This window comes from Perna viridis, chromosome 4 (assembly GCF_037379345.1).
Source record: "Perna viridis isolate PV_CMFRI_1.1 ecotype Kerala chromosome 4, ASM3737934v1, whole genome shotgun sequence".
Lineage (NCBI taxonomy): Eukaryota > Metazoa > Mollusca > Bivalvia > Mytilida > Mytilidae > Perna > Perna viridis.
In genome coordinates this window covers 4653333-4673524 of record NC_142448.1, presented here as the reverse complement: position 1 = coordinate 4673524, position 20192 = coordinate 4653333, and the positions used below count along the sequence as shown (strand labels likewise).

At 34.1% G+C, this 20192-nt stretch overlaps 1 long non-coding RNA gene and 2 pseudogenes across 3 annotated transcripts; 2 read left to right on the top strand and 1 right to left on the bottom strand.

The window, feature by feature from the left end:
• Positions 1-108: 108 nt before the first annotated feature.
• LOC148618513 (uncharacterized) lies at positions 109-2953 on the top strand. The gene is made up of 2 exons (XR_015921389.1): positions 109-647; positions 2268-2953. It is a non-coding gene; the product is annotated as an uncharacterized LOC148618513 (long non-coding RNA).
• Positions 2954-7830: 4877 nt separating this feature from the next.
• LOC148618512 (uncharacterized) lies at positions 7831-12683 on the bottom strand (annotated as a pseudogene).
• Positions 12684-14233: 1550 nt separating this feature from the next.
• Positions 14234-15794, top strand: LOC148618511 (GTP-binding protein Rhes pseudogene; annotated as a pseudogene). Of its 2 annotated transcripts, none has more exons than XR_015921289.1 (2): positions 14234-14338; positions 15087-15794. The product of XR_015921289.1 is annotated as a GTP-binding protein Rhes pseudogene, transcript variant X2 (transcript). The 2 variants fall into 2 exon arrangements; XR_015921288.1 differs by having other exon boundaries at positions 14311-14338; positions 14987-15794.
• Positions 15795-20192: the final 4398 nt, after the last annotated feature.

The window sequence follows — 20192 nt, the reverse complement described above, 5'->3', positions numbered from 1 at the left end:
TATTTGTTGAATTATAAATGAATGGCAATTCTTTAGAAAACAAGCTAAACGGACATATGTATGACGTCAGAAGTTAATAAGTATTATAATATGTTCAATTAGTTTTAGTTTTTGACAAATTTTATGTTGACTAACAAATGACCATTCTTAAGAGACTCTTTACTACAAATGAACTGGTTTTTTTCACAGTAGTTTTCCAGTTGACATTTACTCTATTAATTATGCTTATCAGGAGATGATTATAAAGGCCCTAAGGTTACCTCTGAGTTGCTCTACTAAAATGACATTGAAGACTTGGTTCACTTTTGATCCCCGTGACCAGTTATTTTTTTTACCAAACTATGACACAATAGACCCTCAAGTTATTTCTGAGTTGTTCTCAGTAATGTGTACCATTGACATTGAAGACCTCAAAGTTAACTCTGGTTAGCTCTACCAATTATGTTGATCATAAAGATGAGGTTGAAACCCTTAGGTTTCTTCACAGTTGTTCCATCGGTTATGCTTCCAGGAGATGATATTGAAGACCTAAACTTTACCTACGAGTTGCTTCGTCAGGTATGTTATCAGGAGATGATATTGGAGGGTCTTACCATTAAGATAACCTACGAGTTATGTTACCAGAAGATGTCATTGAAGAACCTGAGGTAACTAGTTGCTCCATCAGTTATGTTCAATTATTTGTTGTAAAATTTTGCCTAGGCTCGGTTTCATAAAAAAAAAAATAATAATAAAAAAAATTAAGTTTCCTCCAATCCTGAGTTTATTACCAGACCATTCTCAATTTCAAGTGATCTGATTGATCAAAATTTGAGTTGATGAAGGAATTGTGTAAAATTTCAGTGTGACATTTTTAATCAAACTGGACACAAAAGTTGTAGACCAGCGATATTCATTTTGATATTTTGATCTCGGAATCAAAAGCAGCCATAAAGATTGACCTATGTTTTTTCATTAAAAAGTCGTATATGGACAATATCATTTATATGACATCATCATATGTGCAAAATTACATCTGAGAGTCAGTGTACAGTATGAAATATACCGATCTAATAATATCAGTCATCACTTTTTAGTTTATGCTCTAAAATGATTAAAAAATAAAGACAGGAATAATAAGGGTTACAAGAAATATACGACAGGACATACATTATTCTTACAGTACAAAGTCCTCAGATAAGATTGACTATCAGCAGTATACTATAGTGCGTCTGCCAAAAGTAGTGATCGTGAAGAGATCATATATGGATCTGTATTTAGATGGAACATTGCTATAGTACCGTAAACATTTTCCGGTCGTATAATGGTATCACCCTGTCGTCGTCGTCGTTGTTGGTACACGTCACTTTTAGTTTATTTTTACACCAACTTGTTAAAGATAGAACATGGTTAAATTAAAAAAATATATATTTACTATCGAAATAGTTCAGGCAAATCGATTAGAGATAGCTTTGTTATATGCTTTCATAATAAAAGCATGCTTGTGACAAAAATGAATTTTACATCGTATATATTGAGAATGGATATTGTTGATATGCCGGAGACGAAAATCCCAGCGGGATAAAACATGTCCGCTCTAAGCCACCCATGGGTCTTTATTGAGCGACGAGGAAACCCTCACGCCACAGTGCAGGCTGCCGGTGGCCCGAAAACAACATTACACGCAGGTACAGCGAAATAGTTGCCCTAATAGACCACAACAACATGAAAGAAAACAAAATGACTATAGAAAACAAAAATGGATATGGTGAAACGTAACAAATGCACCAAACCTAAATACAAAATAGTAAATACTTTCAGAAATCAAGAAAGTCTTCAATAAAACACTTTAACGTAAGCTCTGAATGGCCTCGACAACAGACATCTACGGTAACAGAATGATGGTAATTCTTAAAAATAAAATAAAATAACGACACAAAGACACATTAATGACCAACATCTCCTGACTGTAGACAGGCGCATGTCTACGGTTGGGTTTAACAAGTTTTATAAATCCTAAAACATCCTTTTTCAAGGTAAGGACAAAAATGAATTACTAAAGATGAATATGTCAGAGACAAAAAATCCATGGACTGAAACATATCAGCTCAAAGCCACCCATGGGTTTTCAACGTTACACACAGGTACAGCAAAATAATTACAGTAACAACATAAAAGAAAACAAAATAGCAATAGAAAAAAAAACGGATTTAGTTTTTATGTAGGGCTCTTGTTTATTTCGGGGACATTCAGAGCTTGCTTTAATTTGTTTTATTTTACACTTGTAGACTTTCTTGGGGATTTCATTCAACAGACCATTAAATTCTCTACATGGAATACCTAAACACACACCATACTCACACATGGGATATCCACTAGAAGAACGCTCGCAGTTACTGAAAGCTAGCTCAGAATATATCAAAGAAAGATAATACTACCATAACTACCAGCATTAGAAATATTCGTTTACTATAATTCAAGGAGATGGAATTTGGAGTAGTAACGCCACTTTGTGAATTGGGAAGATGTCATGTAATGCAATACTCAAAAGTGACTAGTTTTATGTAGGATTTCAATAAGAGGTCGAATAGCCCTGAAAACAAGATTCAGACAAGAAAAGACAATAATTTGAAAATCGCATCCTTCTTGAATTTTATCAAGGGTAGTTGAGAGATCCACCGGACTTAGTTCGAAAAAGTGTCTTTAATCGACTATATGCCCGTAATAACTAGTTGAATAACCTACAAGTGCTTTTATATTTTTGTATCAAAGTTTACTAGCGGTGCAAAAATGAAGTTTGTGATATTGATACCCCTGGTGCAATGCACATTAGTATTCCATGAATACACATTTCAATTTAAATTAGAAAACAAAACACTGCGTAATGCTCATTTAACTGATAGCCATTCCCTCATTGACCTCTTGACATCATAATCAATAAAATATGAAGTGCATATATAAGTATGTAATAAAAATTCTGTGAAAATTCAATCCAATTCCATTCAGTGGTGTAGGAAAAGTAACGATAATAGATAGGCACCTCTCTGTGTAACGTAAGGGAGGAAATACGGGCGACAAAAATCTTCTGTAGATAACCTATAGATAAAGACACGCACAACAAAGAACATGAAATAACCAAAATAACACGCACAATACCGGTAGGGTAAACGTCCATTGCCTTTCTAGAAATAGAAAATTACTCTTAAAATGCCAAGTCCGGGGTAAACGAAAGCGGAATTGAAAACTATGACACGGTGAATAAATCGGTCTTATGGTACAGATAGATTAACCATAACGATCCACGACTTCATGATGACGTCCATAAAACTTCTGTAGTGATGACTTCAATCTGGAAGCAACATAACCTTCTTCTAGAGGCCTAATTGTAAGAAGTCTAGCGCGGTACAAAAAGTCCGCGGACAATATTTACCAGCCCAGCAGTCGATGCTGCGGCGGACAACGTTTACCAGCAAAGTAGTCAGACTTGTTGAAATTGAACTTCATATTAGAATACTTATAAAGATTTACAAAATAACAACTTAAAAACCACTAAAACACTTAGATTTGATTTCTTTTATTGCTTCAAGTAGAACGTTCTGGTACTATATTTGGTTCCTATTTCGATATTTTAGGTTTTATGAACTTTATGCATGCAATTTATCAATGGATTTAGATAATCTGATGTATTTGGTACCCATACTGCTGACGATGTGTATCTTCCTTAAACACATTAGCATAACAATTTGTATTTCTTATCCCTCATTAGACTTGAGTTCACATTGATTTGTGATCTCCTTTACAGTTGAATTTTATTAGAAGTGATAATAATCCTCCTCTGCAGACCTAATACGATTTAATCAGTAATTATTGATCTCAGGTAAAATATACACACAGACATTTCTTCGACCTAATTATTTTTTTCCGCTTTTATTACACACGTGCACTCAATCTTCTATTTTGAGCTATACTATTAAAATGTTGCTCGCTTATGGATTTTGAACCGTAAATGAGAGAATAGCTATTTCTTAACATTTTTGCCTGTATGCTTAATTTATAATACCACTGTAGCCTACCATGCATAGATTAATGATTAATTAAGTACCATTCTGTGTAAGAATCAGGCAATGGGTGGAACATCATTTTCACCAATTAAGTCATTTTTGCTTAAAATATATTCAGTACATCTAGAAAACAACCAAAAAACTATTTAAGTTTAATCCGAAGCATCTGTGACGTAGATATTTTTTGACTGCTTGTGTAGGGAAAGAGTGCGGAAAAATTTTCCGCCTTTTTCCCGTAGTGCATTTCAACTGAATTTGACCTATCAATATCTTAAAAAGGCAAAATTAGACGGAGAAGTACTTAGAATTTATTGTTTTAAAAAATCTTTATACAGTAGGAATTTGTCATGATTGTTTGCTTTTTTGTATTACTGGTCAAAATATTTACAAAATATGGATGAAAAAAAAAAAAAAAAAACAAGTCCAGAATACCTTTTTTAATTGCAAAAAACGAACTAGTCTAGCAAACATATTATATTGTAAAAATCAACTAGTTCAGCATTTAGTTATATTATAACTAGTCCAGAATATCTAATATGTTTTAATATAAACCAATCCAGAATACCTTTTTTGTCAACAAAAATGAGCAATAATGACGTGAACCATTTTACGGTCTCAGAGAATATGCAGCTTTGTTTGCATCATTACAAAAACTAGAATTGTGAAAAGATCATTTATTCTATATTTGATTTCTAGCAAGAACATATTACATAATAATGGTTATACCCTTGGAAAAATATGAGTGATTGTGCAATCAAAACCCAACCAGAACCATTCATATTTTGGTAAGTTAACCTATGTAACAGAGCAACACCTAAATTCTTCAAATTAAAATTTCTAAAAATTATGGAGGCTGTCTTCTAGCGAAGCAAGAAATATTGACCTCTACTTTTAAGGACCTAGCTAAATACATACATACTCACACATATATACATGTGTATGAACACTTACAAGGGCAAGCCATGTTGACATCTTGCTAAAACAAAATAAAGACACTTGGTAGAAAAATTTGTAGTGCAAGCCATGTTGACTTACATAAAAAATAATGAAAATGAAAATACAATATGTCAAATAAGAAAAATGTCAGGGCAAACCATGTTGACCCCTAACTTAAATCTAAAACGATTACATTAATCAATGTAGAGCAAGCCATGTTGTCCTCTACTTACAATAATGCATTCTGATATAATGTTGAAGAGCATTTGATTTCCATCCATCCATCCATTTGCTGAATCACTGATAACGGTATACCTCTCGTTGTCGCTGAAGTCGCGGCCCCAATTCGAGAAACTTTGCCCTTTATAATAATCCGCGTTCAAACCAATCGCTTGTAAAAGAAATTTGAGTTGTTGGTTAAAATAGAATGCTAAAACGGGTTCGCCGTCTTGAAATTGAAAAAGAGGACCACTTTTATGTTATAGCAACATAAGATAGTCTAAGAGAGAGAAGATACCGGACAAATAACACTATTTTTTAGCATTACAATGTTTGAAATGTCTTAAAACAACACGCATGTTCCGTTGATTTGATGGCCCTTCTTCAAAACTAATGACACTAAGCTGAACCACATTTTGAGAGTCGTTCTGCTTTTTTTGCGGAAGTTTCACCTATTCGTAAAAAGCAATAGTAAGCCAAAAGCATCATGGTTTTTAAAAGGACATTTAAAATTAAAATTAAATGCGGTACGGATAATTGCAGGGATCACAGCTGCCAATTTAAGAAAAGAAATCTTTCCTAATAGGTAATCTTATATCGGAAGATTTCGTTAAATTTTCAGAACCTTTTAAAATTTTCTTAACCAAAAATGATTCGGAAGGATCTGGTAATTGATACATTTTGTGAAAAAAACTAATAGCGGACACATAAGGAGATATTGCTGGCGGTTGATAGTTCTTTAGAAACATGTGTGAGATGAATCGAGCAATCATAATCTGGGTAGATGGAAACACTTCTGTCAATGGAAAATGATCATATATCAAAATGCTTGGTATATTTTAACCATTTTGTTATAAGGAGAACGTGTGGCGGCAGACAAAGACACGTTTACAAGTTGGGTAGTTACAGTGTCAAGAGATGTGATGCTACTTTGACTGGTGTGGCACTAGACCAAGGAGCGTTTTGAAGAGATTTGAAGTGAGAAACGAGATAAGAAATCACAAACTACGTTTGTTTTTCCCGGGATATGTTTGGCTCTAAAATGAATATTAAATCTCGGCGCAGACAGTACCATTCTTCGTACGAAAATCATAATTTGTTTTTCTTTTGAGGAGGTTTTATTTATATCAGCTACTGCTGCATTATCTATCAAGAATAATTTTTTGTGGTTCGATAAAAGACGGCCCCATATATCAATAGCTAGCACTATTGGGAACAGTTCTTTAACAGTAATATGTAAGTCCTCCACGTTACTAAACTACTTAAAACCTTAAAAATTCTGCAAAACCACCATGAATCCCAGCGGAATCCGAAAAAAAGCTTTAGAACATCAGAGGAAATCCAACTTTTAATAAAAAAACAGGATTTCCCACTGAAGTTTTTAACAAATTAATGCCATAACATTAAATCAAGTCTAGCTTCTGAGTTGAGAGAGTAATCAAGGAAACTAAGATTATAGCGGAAATCAAATGAATGTAATCCAGGGACAAAGACCAGACATGGAAAACAGACATACACAACAAAGAACATAAAGTAACTTATTTTTTTTTAACAAAATATGAGGAATCTCTACAAAGATATATTTGTATCTAGGTATACCATCTTTTTTGGAAAATACAACGATGTTTTTTAACTGAGTATGGAAATAGAAGTATACAATGTTGAAAAATCATAGGTTTTAATGTTATTATATTCTGATAATAGTCCTGAACTGAATGTCTCCAAAAGATCTTTCGAATTTTTCAGGATCCACATCGAATTAATAGCACTACGGGAGTAACAAGTGTTCTGGTACAGTAGACCCTCATTGACGGCCGTGAGTGTAGAAGTTAAAAGTTTTGAAAGAGGTTTGATGGTACATTTTGAAGATTTAGCTATGTAACGTTGTTTGTATGGATTCCTGTGGAATTAGGAATCCAGTACATAGACAGTAAATCACAATCATCGTCCTTGGTATAGAGACCAAAAGAGGGTAGCACAGATTTATGGTTTTTCAAAATCTCTTCTTTGGAGATTGTGGTAGCAGTATAGGTCTTATCACTGCTATTATTTTCTACGTCTTTCTCTGATAAAAAACATTGAATTTACCGAATTGCCCTATGGGTAAGACAAATCATGGATCAATCGGAACTGTCCAGGTTCCTTCTTTGGAACTGAACCTAGTGGTGAATATACAAAGTCTGGAAAAGCAGGTACAATAAAAGGGTCCGCAATTCCTTTTTTCTTACTTCCTTATCTAATTTCATACTAACGGCAGAGAAATTTAAGTTTGCATGTTGCCCAGCCGAAACCGATTGGGAAAGATTTCCGGACTATTCTTTAAAAGGGCACCCAACCGGGTGTAGAATTCCTCAGAATATTCTTTTGCCGACTTGATTGGTTAAATTTGCTTTACGCTGCCGACCGCCACAGTTCATCATTTATAACACCCCGTGAAAAGTTCATGAATTTTGTTAACATTCCTAAAATTTTCGTCATAAACATTTGTCGCTGAAAATCCAAATTGTTTAGCCATATACCTTATATAATGGCCATGTTTTATAAGTCCTTATTCTGAATTCTGATTATTTAACAAATAAATGCCAAAGAAATGTCGAATGCGTTAGCCCATTGACAAAAAGATAGTAGTTCCCTTTTATTTTTCTTGTTTTAAGTTGTTGACGTTGTCATATTCAAACAAAATTTGTCGTGTATTTTCGTCCTTATCTCTTTGCAAGGGCAGAAGGGAAGAAAAATCAATATACTTATCAGAATGAATTAAGGATCTTTGCTTCTCTGTAACATGAAAACATAATGGTATCGAGTTTTTAACAAGGAGCAAGAAATATTTTAGCCACCATAATGTATACCTATTTGATGAGGTACATTTGAATTGTTCAAATTTAAAAGTTCAGGGTCGGACATCAAGGGCGGCTGGAAGTACTATGGTAATGATTGTTGTACATTTTGATTTGATCGAACACCAGACGAAAAAGAATCAACAGTAAGAATAATTCAACACGTGGATGTACTTCGAACGTATTGTGGGTTTTTGGTGCCGTGTCCGATGATATCGGTGTCAATGTCAATCCCAAACCTTTAAGCTGGCTCAGCAATGATGTGGCAATCTCATATGCGTACAGCGAAGAACCCATCATGTCCAACGATAGACTTACTAGCTTCAACAGGAGAAGGCAACGTTTCGGAAGAGGTCAGTGCGGCACGTTGGCCTCTTCTCTTTGTGCTGGTGTTTTGAGATATTTTCCTCTACCAAACCTGCGGGAGCTGTTTTCTTCCTTTACTGGTCTTTTGCATGATGTCTACAGAATAATAATAAATGACCTTTTTGAGACTCAGATAATAAATAAGTATTTTAAAATACAAATCAAGATGCTGATCAATTTGGAACCAAAACAATTATTTTCTCCACAACATTCAAAATTGTTTAAACTGAGGGGCCACAACCTGACTTTATTCAAAACCATAATAAAAACCATTGTACTGACAAACGTGTTTAATAAACACAACATTACCAGGCAAACCATAACATGTGTGATAACCATATACATGAATAAAACCATGTAAATTTGTATTTACGACTGAAACTCGGATGAGTGTAGCTTTTTCATATCAAACCATAAAACCATTAATATTGCTAAATATAACTAGCAATACAAACCGTATCAGTACAAAAACTATACTTAAATATTGACAAGTTGAGGCCAATTAATCTTCATACGACGCATGAATGAACAATTTGTACTACGCTGAATAACATTTGTATCACCATATGGATAAACAACGAAGTCGGCTCGCAAAGGTCTGCACGAACACTTCTTGCATAAATTTGAAATTCATCGGCATTCAAATGAACCATATGATTGAGCAACACATTAGAGGTGTGTTTCCAATGACCCCAATGTGTCCAATAAGTTATGTTATCTTGGATTGAACATACCTTCCGATACATCGGAATACCTTGGGAGCAATTGCAAAAAAAACACGTGGCCACTTTGGTAGCGTCAGGTGCTCATGACAAATCATTTCAACCAATTTGCAAAAAATACACAATGCGGATTAAATTAAGAAATGATTTGCATTGAATCTTGCTTTTGAATATATTTCCAACCGGGCCTAAGCGTCCCCTTCCAGGACAATAAAATTCTACTTGGATGTCCGTTCTATCCAAAACCCAAGTTCAACCTACCCATAATGACGATTATTATCTGAGAAAGACTGTGATCTATGGACAAAAAAAATGCTAAAATTTTAAGCCCGTCGAACCATGATTCAGTAGCAAATCAAATTATTTTAAGGTTCGCTTTTATCTTTCAAAATAAGAGAGTAAGCAAGGCTGGTCCTCCACGTCACCTATTGTCAGCTACAACACCTGTGTTGGGTTATGGCGATCCACTCAAAACTTCACTCGTTCCAGCGAAATGTTTATATGATGTTTAATCCAGCTCCGACAGATATTTAAAATTAATTTTCAAATTAAACTTTACAGTTTTTAAAAACAGCGTCACCATGTATAAAGCTGACCACTCCAGAATGATTTAGATTTTGAATAAAAACCGATTTAATAGGATTATCAGTTGTATCATCGACAGGGAAGAAATAGAGGTTTTAAGCGAACAGAATCACAATTTTCCGCTACCAATTAAAGAGTAATCGAAGGAACCAAGGTCATAGCGGTAATCAAAAGAATGTAATCCAAGCACAAAGACCAGACATGGAAAACAGACATACACAAAAAAGAACATAAATTAACTAAAATCATACATACAAAGTAACAAAAGTAAATGAGCAAATCGGACTCCACTAAAAACTGGGAGCATGGACCAGGTGCACCGGTAGGGTAAGCGTCCTCTGCTTTTCTAGAAACACCCGCCGAGTTGCTCATAAAAAGTCAAGTCCGGGGTAGACAACAGAGGAAAGGAAAACTATGACAAGTTGAACAAATAAGTTTAATGGTGCAGATGGATACAGCGTAACGATCCACAAGTTCATGATGATGACCATAAAACTTCTGTAGTGATGACTTCAATCTTGTAACAACATAACCCTGCTTCAGAAGCCTATGTGTTACAATTCTAGAGTAGACTCGGCAAGCTCTGGCATAACGTATGGGTGGTGATATGAACACTCCATAAATGAATGTGCTATAGACTTTATTTCCATGAATAAAACTGGTTGAGCAACACTTCTTTTAAAAAGAATCTGCAAGTGCTATTATATTTGTGTATCAAACTTTTGTAACGGTGAAAAAACTTGCCTTTAGAAGTTTGTAAAATCGGTTTCCCCGGTGCAAAAGCTCTTCTTCTGTCAGGAATCTGTTACGTTCATTAAAATTTGACGCTAATAGATACGAGCAAAACGAACTAGTTGTAAAATTTAAATAAAGAGAAAAATATCAACATCTATAGGAATAGAAAATTAACAAGAAGAAAATTAAAATCGTCTATTTTGTCATACAATTTTGTATAAAGGCTATATATATATTTTAATCAAGAAAATGCTATGCGTACTGTTCATGTTAGACTTGGTCAACCTAAGTTTCGGTAGATATCTTGAACATAATTATCGAAATTTTTACGATCAAAACATCATCAAGATATTTAGAATGATTATTAAGTTCACGCACATATCATGTTTTGTGAAATCTTTATGGAGTTTAGCCGTGCTCTGTAATTAGTAACAATAGAGGAAAAATCGTCCAAGAGAGGAAAACATTACCTAAACGAATATTTATATTGTCAATTATTAAATAAATTTATTGTTTACGGTTATATAAATTCGTTTATTGTATTTAGTGTATTTCACGTCTAATATCACTGAAAAAGCATTAATATGAACCGAGAGTTAGATTAATCAAAATATCATTTGATTAAACATGACAATATTTCCTTAATAAATTAATCACATTCATACATGCAATATGAATCCCATATGTACAACACAAAAAGATACATACAAATATTCTAAATGAATTTTAAGTTGAGTCCGAGTTGCACATTTACTTTTGTTGATTTGTACGTATCATTTTCTACCCGCACAGGTAGGTTATTTCTTATTGTACAAAATAGATAAAACACGATAAAGAAGACTGGAAAGCATTAGATTCTTTCTGCAAAACAGTTAGAAAATAAAACATTTTGGTTTAAAATACTTTATCCCAAATAAAAAAAAACATAAGAGCATAAGATGTATAATATATATATATGTAACTGTCCCGTACTACCATACATCGTGTACTAAGTTACAGCTCTAGATTAATCCAATGAGGAGGAATGACCCGGCCAGCGAAAGCTATATTTTTATAGCTAGCTGGCCGAGTGGTCTAGGGCGCTGGACTTTTTGCAGGCGGTGTTGCCATAGATGTCACAGCAGTACGAGTTCGAGTCCCGCGGAGGGAACGACCAAAAATTTGCATCGCAAATTTGACAGTTCTAACATCGTTGGGAATTTTTCAGACCTTTACAATAATCACTATCTTTAAGCCGTAACACGGAAATTTATTATTTTTCAGAGATTGTAAATTCTACTGTAAATGTAAAACTCAATAATCCGCTGACTCAACTACAACTGATCTAAGTTTCAACATGTATTTTGAGTCTAATATATTTGGTGTTGTATGAGTAAACATGTCTGACAACTCATTATTGGTTGTTTGATTTCAACATGCCGGTATGCATTGTGTTGATATTCGTTATGACTACATTCAAATTTTGTAAAAGCTGAAGTATGATTTGTACAACAAAATGTATTAAAATGGTCAAATTATGTTGGTTCTTGGTTGTTTGTATACTTTATTTCACAGCTATGTGTCTCAAACTTGACTATTTTTAATGCACGGAACACATTTTGTTTTTGTTATCTATTGGTTCAAAGAGTAGGTGGTCAGGTAAATTTCCCACGCTCGGCTGTAATTTAGTCCAAACATTAGTTGTGTCCGCATTGAAATTTGAAATCCTGCATTACCTAAACAGATGACACTGGTATAAGTAAGTTGAAAAAAACCCATCTATTTCAACATGTATACGAACACTATGGTTTCTTAAAAATATGGTTAGAAAATAAAAAAAAGTACAACTATAAAGACAATGTATATTCATAATTTCATCAATTTGTTGTCTGTCCTGCCTTTCCTTTTATCTGTGGCACAATTCCTTCAGCACCTGCGTATGGAGCTTACATATCACAACTCATACGTTATGCCAGAGCTAGCCTTAACTAAGTAGATCTTTCGTATCGCGCTAGAATTCTTACAACTAGGCTTCTGGAACAGGGTTATGTTGCTACAAGTTTGAAGTCATCACTACAGAAATCTTATGATCATCATCATGAACGCATGGAACGCAACGTGTATCCATCTGCACCATGAGAACAGATTTGTTCAACATGTCATAGTTTTTCTTTCCTCTTTCATCTACCCCGGACTTGACTTTTTATGAGCAACTCGGCGGGGGTTTCTAGAAAAGCAAAGGACACCTACCCTACTTTATCCATGCTCCCAGTTTTAAGTGGAATCCGAGTTGCTCATTTATTTTTGTTACTTTGTATTGTTTTGTCCCTGGATTACATTCTGTTGATTGCAGCTAGAACTTGGTTCCATTGATTTTTCGTTGACTACTTATTTTACTATCTTCTCCAGATGGCAATTTTATGCTGCGTATTTTTATTGTAATATACCAGAAACGATTTGCCGTAATAGAAGCGTGAGGTCTAGTACGCTATCAACACCATTTCCATCATAAATGTTTGAACCATTTCAGAATAATTGCGGTTGTTTCCAACTTACCAGTTTTTGCCTAATATTACTTTGTTACACGGACTTCCCTTTTGACTATTAATTTTGACTATTTCCTAGATTACATCAGTTCAATAATTTTGTTATTGCCCTTTATTTTTGATTAACCCTTACACAATATTCTGAATTTTTAATGGTAACATCCTTGATATGGTTGTGATATAAAGTGTGAATGCTCTCTACAGGTAGTATTTCAAATGTTAACTGCTTTGGTATAAGAGAATTCTAACAGACAACGTGATTCACATGTCCTTTATGTCTGCGAATATTTTCCTTCAGTCACATGTATCGTAACATGTGTTAGAAATATTTAGTGGTTTGATTATTTTTTTAACTTCAATAATGAGTTTTGTAACACGTTTGTCACATTGTTATATCTCCAGGACTTTGATTGAACATTATCGCATTTTAATCCTTATCATAATTGTATTGTATTATTAAATTTTCAGGGCAACATTGCATTTCCTAAATATTAAGTAGCACTCCAGCTCAGAATCATGCAAAATGTGATTCATGTGTAAAAAGCCTACACATTTTTATTTTTGATATTTTGTTTGAACTGCCATAGTAAACAGAAATTGACATTCGGTATTTTGTATAACCCGTGTTCTTCGGAAATAAAAGTTATATAGAATCAATCTGATTAAAATCAGCTGTTAAGATACTCTACATTGCCTAACGCTCCCTAACTAATGTAACGTATCCTAACAGATGATTTTAATATTATTGATATAGAATGCACTGTAGATTTCACAATTAAGGGAGATAACTCTGTAAATTGCACTTAAATACAATAGAATCCATTGGATTTTTAATGTTGATTATCTCCTAAGAGCAGGCAGATATGAATGAATAATTACACATTTCATAGTATAGACTCATAAAACAACTTAATAACAAATATAAAAATGTGCAGCCTTTTTGGGATGTATCACATTTTTTTTCAGATTTTGCATGATTCTTACAAAGACAGCTACTTAATTCATTTAAATAAAATCGATAATATCATTATGGATTGAATGATTATACTCAATGAAACTAAAGCGGTTCGTCCTACTAACACCCTCCTCCCTTTGTAAATAATGGAAACAGGACATCGAATAAGAACTGTTAAATAAGCAATACAGAATTAAACGAAATCTAGTGATTAATTATCAGCATCGATACAACGTGATTGGAATATCGTAGCATTGTAGTGTGAATGTGAACAGACTTTTAATGTATTACTAATCGATAATAATCTATGCCTCAAACATGTGTGTTGTAGCGGCATGCTGATTGGTTTAATATCTTTATATATCAATCGCACAAACTAAAACCTGCCTTCTGACACTACAAACAATTTCAAAATAAGGTAAGTGAATAGTATTTTAGTATTTAATTGGTATATGAAAACACTGATTATAAATAATTCAAAGGTTTGGTTATAAATGTGCTTTTATCATAAGTGAATTTTCTGCTGTGAAATTCTTCCTTTTATCAAAATTAATTCAGTATGCAAGTTTCATATATCATTTTTTATCCCACACACCATAAGATGATTTACGAAACAATAACAAATTTAAACACTTTTACGTTTTAGCACATAGTGTTTTAAAACGGGATAAAAAATATATTGTGGACTCATTTTAATTTAAGCATATGCAATTTTCTTACTATGTTTATGAAAAGTACGCTGTTGTTTGCTTCATTAAAACGCTACACCTATTAAAAATATCATTGTACAAAATGATAATGCACGGTATTTACATTGATACACGAGTAAACTACTATTAGCTTTACAACACTTAAGCCTACAGTAAAAATATAAAAACAAATTAATTTGTTCATTAACGTCGATGATAAGTACATTTATAACGTTAAGAAAACGTAAAGAAATAAAGCTCGATCACTTTGTCAAGAATATTTTATTTATCGATTTCGAAATCATTGCAAACATTCAGCTTATTGCAGATGTAGTGGTTTTCATTAAATTGAAGCTAATGTCATTTTGTCATTTCAGGTCTTGCGTTGTAATTGCGCATTTCTCGTTCTGTTCACCATTTTACCAGTGGCCATCAATGTGAACCCCCTTTGACACATTTGTTTTTCATTACTTTTAGAATGTCAATAGTTCGTCCCCGATCGGGTAGTCAAGGAGCCTCAGAAAACGAAGTGCATTATCGAGTGGTTGTACTAGGTGCAACCGGAGTCGGCAAATCATCCATCATATCACAGTTCCTCTATGACAGATTTAATGCTGAATACGAACAGACGGTAGAGGAGCTACACCGGGGACACTATAACCTTGGGGAATTCAACCTAACACTAGACATTCTTGATACTGCGGGTCATCGGGAGTTCCCTGCTATGAGGAAACTGGCAATTAATACTAGTGATGCCTTTATTCTTGTGTTTTCAATGACAGATATCACCTCGTTTGATGAAGTACAAGAACTTCGTCAAGATATTTTGTCAATTCGTTCAGAAGTTCCTATAGTGATAGTCGGTAACAAATCTGATGCGGATTCCGAAATGGTACGACTGGACACTAAAACTGTCGAGTCCATAACATGCATGGACTGGGAATCTACTTTCGTCCAATCTTCTGCCAAGGATAAAATTAACATTGACGGTATTTTTCTTGAGATACTAAACTTATCGAAACTATCGTGCAAATCTAATCCGGAGTTGCTGAGGCGACGAATGTCGTTACCGTCTACTTTGTTAACGAACTGTGAATTTAAAAAGCAGACATGTACCATATCATGATGTTAAAGAGTTTTCATATTTTTATCACAGTTGTTGGTGTCAAACATACAAATAAATGTACTAACTAATTTTCTTATGCTTCATGTAATGATGTCTTCAATGTAATAACGATTATATTAAGACGTTACTACTAAATGCTACTTAATCAAATTGTAATTATACGTATTTCAGTACATATGGAAAAACAACATAGGTCCATGCGGAAAGGCATATGTGTACATTTATTTAAAATATGAGTGTTCCTTAATTTTTTTTTATATGAGCCCCCCGAAAAAATATATTTAAAAAAAAAAAAAAGCTATAAAAAGTTTCATTCACATTGGGAATTGTGTAACAATTCAACTCGTTTCTTTCTTTTAACTTTTGAATTTCATCATAACCTTTCTGATAGCAAATAAGCTTGTTCGGAGCCAAAGATTATTTAAGATGACTCGCTGTATCTGGCCTGAAACCATCCATAATTCCGCGGATATTTTTATTTTGGTAGGAAAAAAGTCTACTGACGGTGCTAAGGTTCTGAATTTGCATCTAAAATCGAAAGAGTAATCAAGGGAACCAAGGTTATAGCGGTAATCAAAAGAATGTAATCCAGGGACAAAGACCAGACATAGAAAACAGACATACACAACAAAGAACATAAAGTAACTAAAATCATACATACAAAGTAACAAAAGTAAATGAGCAACTCGGACTCCACTAAAAACTGGGAGCATGGACCAGGTGCACCAGTAGGGTAAGCGTGCTCTGCTTTTCTAGAAACAACCGCCGAGTTGCTCATAAAAAGTCAAGTCCGGGGTAGACAAACTAGGGAAGGAAAACTATGACCCGGGATTTAATTTTCGGACAATTCAATATAAAAAGCCTTAAAATGAATATTGCTTAGCATAGTGATCAGAATAAGTCGGAGAACTAATTTCATAATAAATTTATCTTTAGAGGAACATCTATTCAAAATGGAGACTAAAGTCAAGTTATCAATTCGGAGGATGACTGTTTTATGTTTTAAATGATCACCCCATAAGCACAATGCTCATAAAACTGGTACTAGCTCGAAAAAGGCTTACTATCTGTAAACAATTGTAGAGTAACATTTGATAAGACTGAATTAAGACAATAACGTCTGACCTAACTTCATCGTTTAACCTGAGCTTGTAATAAAGTTTCTTGCTTTTAATCATCATCATCATCTTCCGGTACGGGAGTAGACTCCGCAGGGAGTGTGGAACCTCCCAGAACTTGCCGTGCTATATAAATGAATATGGGGGTCGGAAATTTAACGTTAAAAGACAAGTTCGTAATTCATTACAATTAATGTTAAAATATATAACATAAAAGTTAAACATATTTACATTATGTACAGTGGTTTGGGTTATTTTGTTTTATTATTTAGCTAGATAACGTCCTTCAAATGTTAACGTGGAGATACCACTTTTGAAGGACTGTAGGGAAGATGACATACAGATAGATTCTTAGAGATTGCGCTATTCTGTTATAGTGTTTGGGTAGAAGGAATACTTATAGAAATCTTTGTTTGTATAAACTTGCCTCAATTTATATTGGCCTGTAGTGCGCCTATCTGATTGTGTGAGCATATCATTTGTAACTTCCACTACCCCCCATTTATCTTATAAAGTAAAACAAGCCTTGCTTTTGTTCTGCGAGATTGAAGACTCTCCCAATTGAATTTGTTTATCATGCCAGTCACTGTACCTGATGTTTTATTTGTGTAGTTATTGAAGACATACCTTGCGGCTTTTCTCTGAACCTGCTAAAGTTGGTCAATTTGGTTTTGTTTATATGGATCCCAGACTGGTGAGGAGTACTCTACGATCGGACGCACAAGTGGTGTATACGTAAGGATTTTAACCATACGTGTGCAGTGGTTCATATTTCTACGTAAAAAGCTTAAGGTATTATTGGCTTTCGCCGTTATATTGTTAATATGTGGACCCCAATCGAGATCCCTACTTTAAGAGTAATCAAGGGAACCAAGGTTATAGCAGTAATCAAAAGAATGTAATCCAGGAACTAAGACCAGACATGGAAAACGGACATACACAACAAAGAACATAAAATAACTAAAATCATACATACAAAGTAACCAAAGCAAATGAGCAACTCGGACTCCACTAAAAACTAGGAGCATGGACCAGGTACACCGGTAGGGTAAGCGTCCTCTCCTTTTCTAGAAACACCCGCCTCATAAAAGTCAAGTCCGGGGTAGACAAACGAGGAAAGGAAAACTATGACTCGTTGAATAAATCAGTTTGCATGGTGCAGATGGATACACCATAACGATCCAAGTGACACCTAGATATTTGCTGTCTGGTACAGTCTCAAATGTGTGGTTATGCATTTCATATTGAAATGAATTTAGTTTAGCTTTTTGTAGATTTATTACATAGCATTTTTCTGGATTAAATTTCATTTGCCATTATGATTCCCACAGTTCAAGATTTGTGAGATTCTTTTGTAGTTCATTAGATTCATTTATTTAATCGTTTCAAAAAGTCATAAAATCCAATCTTCTAATTAAAGCCCGAGCCCAAGGTATTGCACGACAACAGAATAACCAGTGACTGATTGAAGGTTCCTAATGGACATTTTCTTCAAGATTACCAGTGGAACCAATTGTGCTCTTAATTCAAGTAACTTCTCCTGAATATAATACCTAGTTTTTGTATCTATAAAAAAACCAGGAAGAGCAAAATTGTAGAATGACCAAATGTTTAATTTTCGGGCTAATGGTACATCTAATTCTTGACTCATTTTCATGAAGGTGTCCATTGATACTGTACAATCATTAAAGTTTTCAGTCCAAAAATATGAAATTATCTAAATAATGGTCGACAGAATGGAAATCAGATTGAAGTTTAACTTGATACTGGAGAAATCGTGAAAAAGTTTCAGTTATTACATTGCATGACTGGGCTAAACCCATAGAAAGATATTTATCCACATCATAACAACCTTGAAATTGAATCCCGAACAAATCAAAGTGAACAGGATTTACTATAAGCAAACGAAAGGCTGATTTGATATCTTGGACCAAGATCATAATCTTATTTTTTTTTCTAAAATGGAATCAAATGATGTGTATGTAACTTTCCAATATTTTTTCTTAAAAAAGGAATCAATATTATAATCATGGGACGAAGACAATTTTGTGATCAAGCTCCAATAACCATTCGTTTTTGGCACCAAACTTTTTGGAGAAATTTGCAAAGTTGAAATTGGTAGCTCAACAAATGAACCTAGCATTCTGCCAATCTCAACCTCTTTGTTTAACTTGGCTAGTGTCTCGTTTACATGTTCGTTGGCCAAAAACACATCTAGGGTTGTCCTATGATCCTTGACCCTGTACATTGAAGACGGAAACCATTGTAAAGCCCTCAAGAAGTTTATTTCTTTCTAACTGATTTGGATAACAATTCAATATAGACATCAAAACTTGTACTTTAATTGGGGTGTACTTCTTGTCATCAAAGAATCTAGCTAAACGATATTCTTTCTTTCGGATCGGAACACCTAGTTTCTAACTGAAAAATGTTGTACATTTACATTAGATCTTGAACCTAGGAAAAACAGTTTCACTGAACATAATTGAAATTTGGCATATTTCTATGTGAATAATTGTACGGATTACTTTTACAATTCTTAACTGCGTGAGGTTAGTTACATCTCATACACGTGTGACTAAAATTGCAAGATTGGCCATAATATCCAACTGGAACAGCATTTCAAGTAAGGGTTGATTTAAATTTGACACTGCCATATTAACAGAATGGTTGTTTATAAACATAATCCATGTCTACGTCAGCGCAACAGCTCGTTGGATTTGCAGCTTTTTTCAATAGGTACTGTTCATTGCTTGACTTACATCCTAAATTATTGCAATTTAAAAAAAAAATTTCAATAATTCTTGAAATCTACTTGGAAAAACTGTACAATACACACTCATGAAAATTATAAATGCATTTGACCATTGTTCAATAGACAATATTTACTATCACTTTTTCTCCCTATGTATGACTAGTTTTTGATAGTCAGTAGTCCGTTTGTTTGACAGTGGTGTTGCCGGATCAATAAATTCATTTTTTTTATATAAATTTCTCCTTTACGTTATGTGCAATAGTTGATGCTACGTCATTGTTGATGCTGTATATCATTGGTTTTGGAGTGCCTGTTTGCAATGATGTAGCCATTGATGATGTACAACAAAAGAAACAATACTGCCGATTTAGGCAAGTTATTGTTCTAATTGTAGATGAGTTCAAAATGTTAGTGTCCGATGAGCTACATTTATTACCTAGAGAATTTTTAGCTTGAGGTGGGAAACCGACCCGAGAAAGGCAAAATTCGGTCTCCAGGTTACCTCATTGTCTGGCGGTGCACCCTGGCTCATCATCAACGGTGCATCATAGCCTTGAGCTGAAGATACATCATAACCTCGCGAT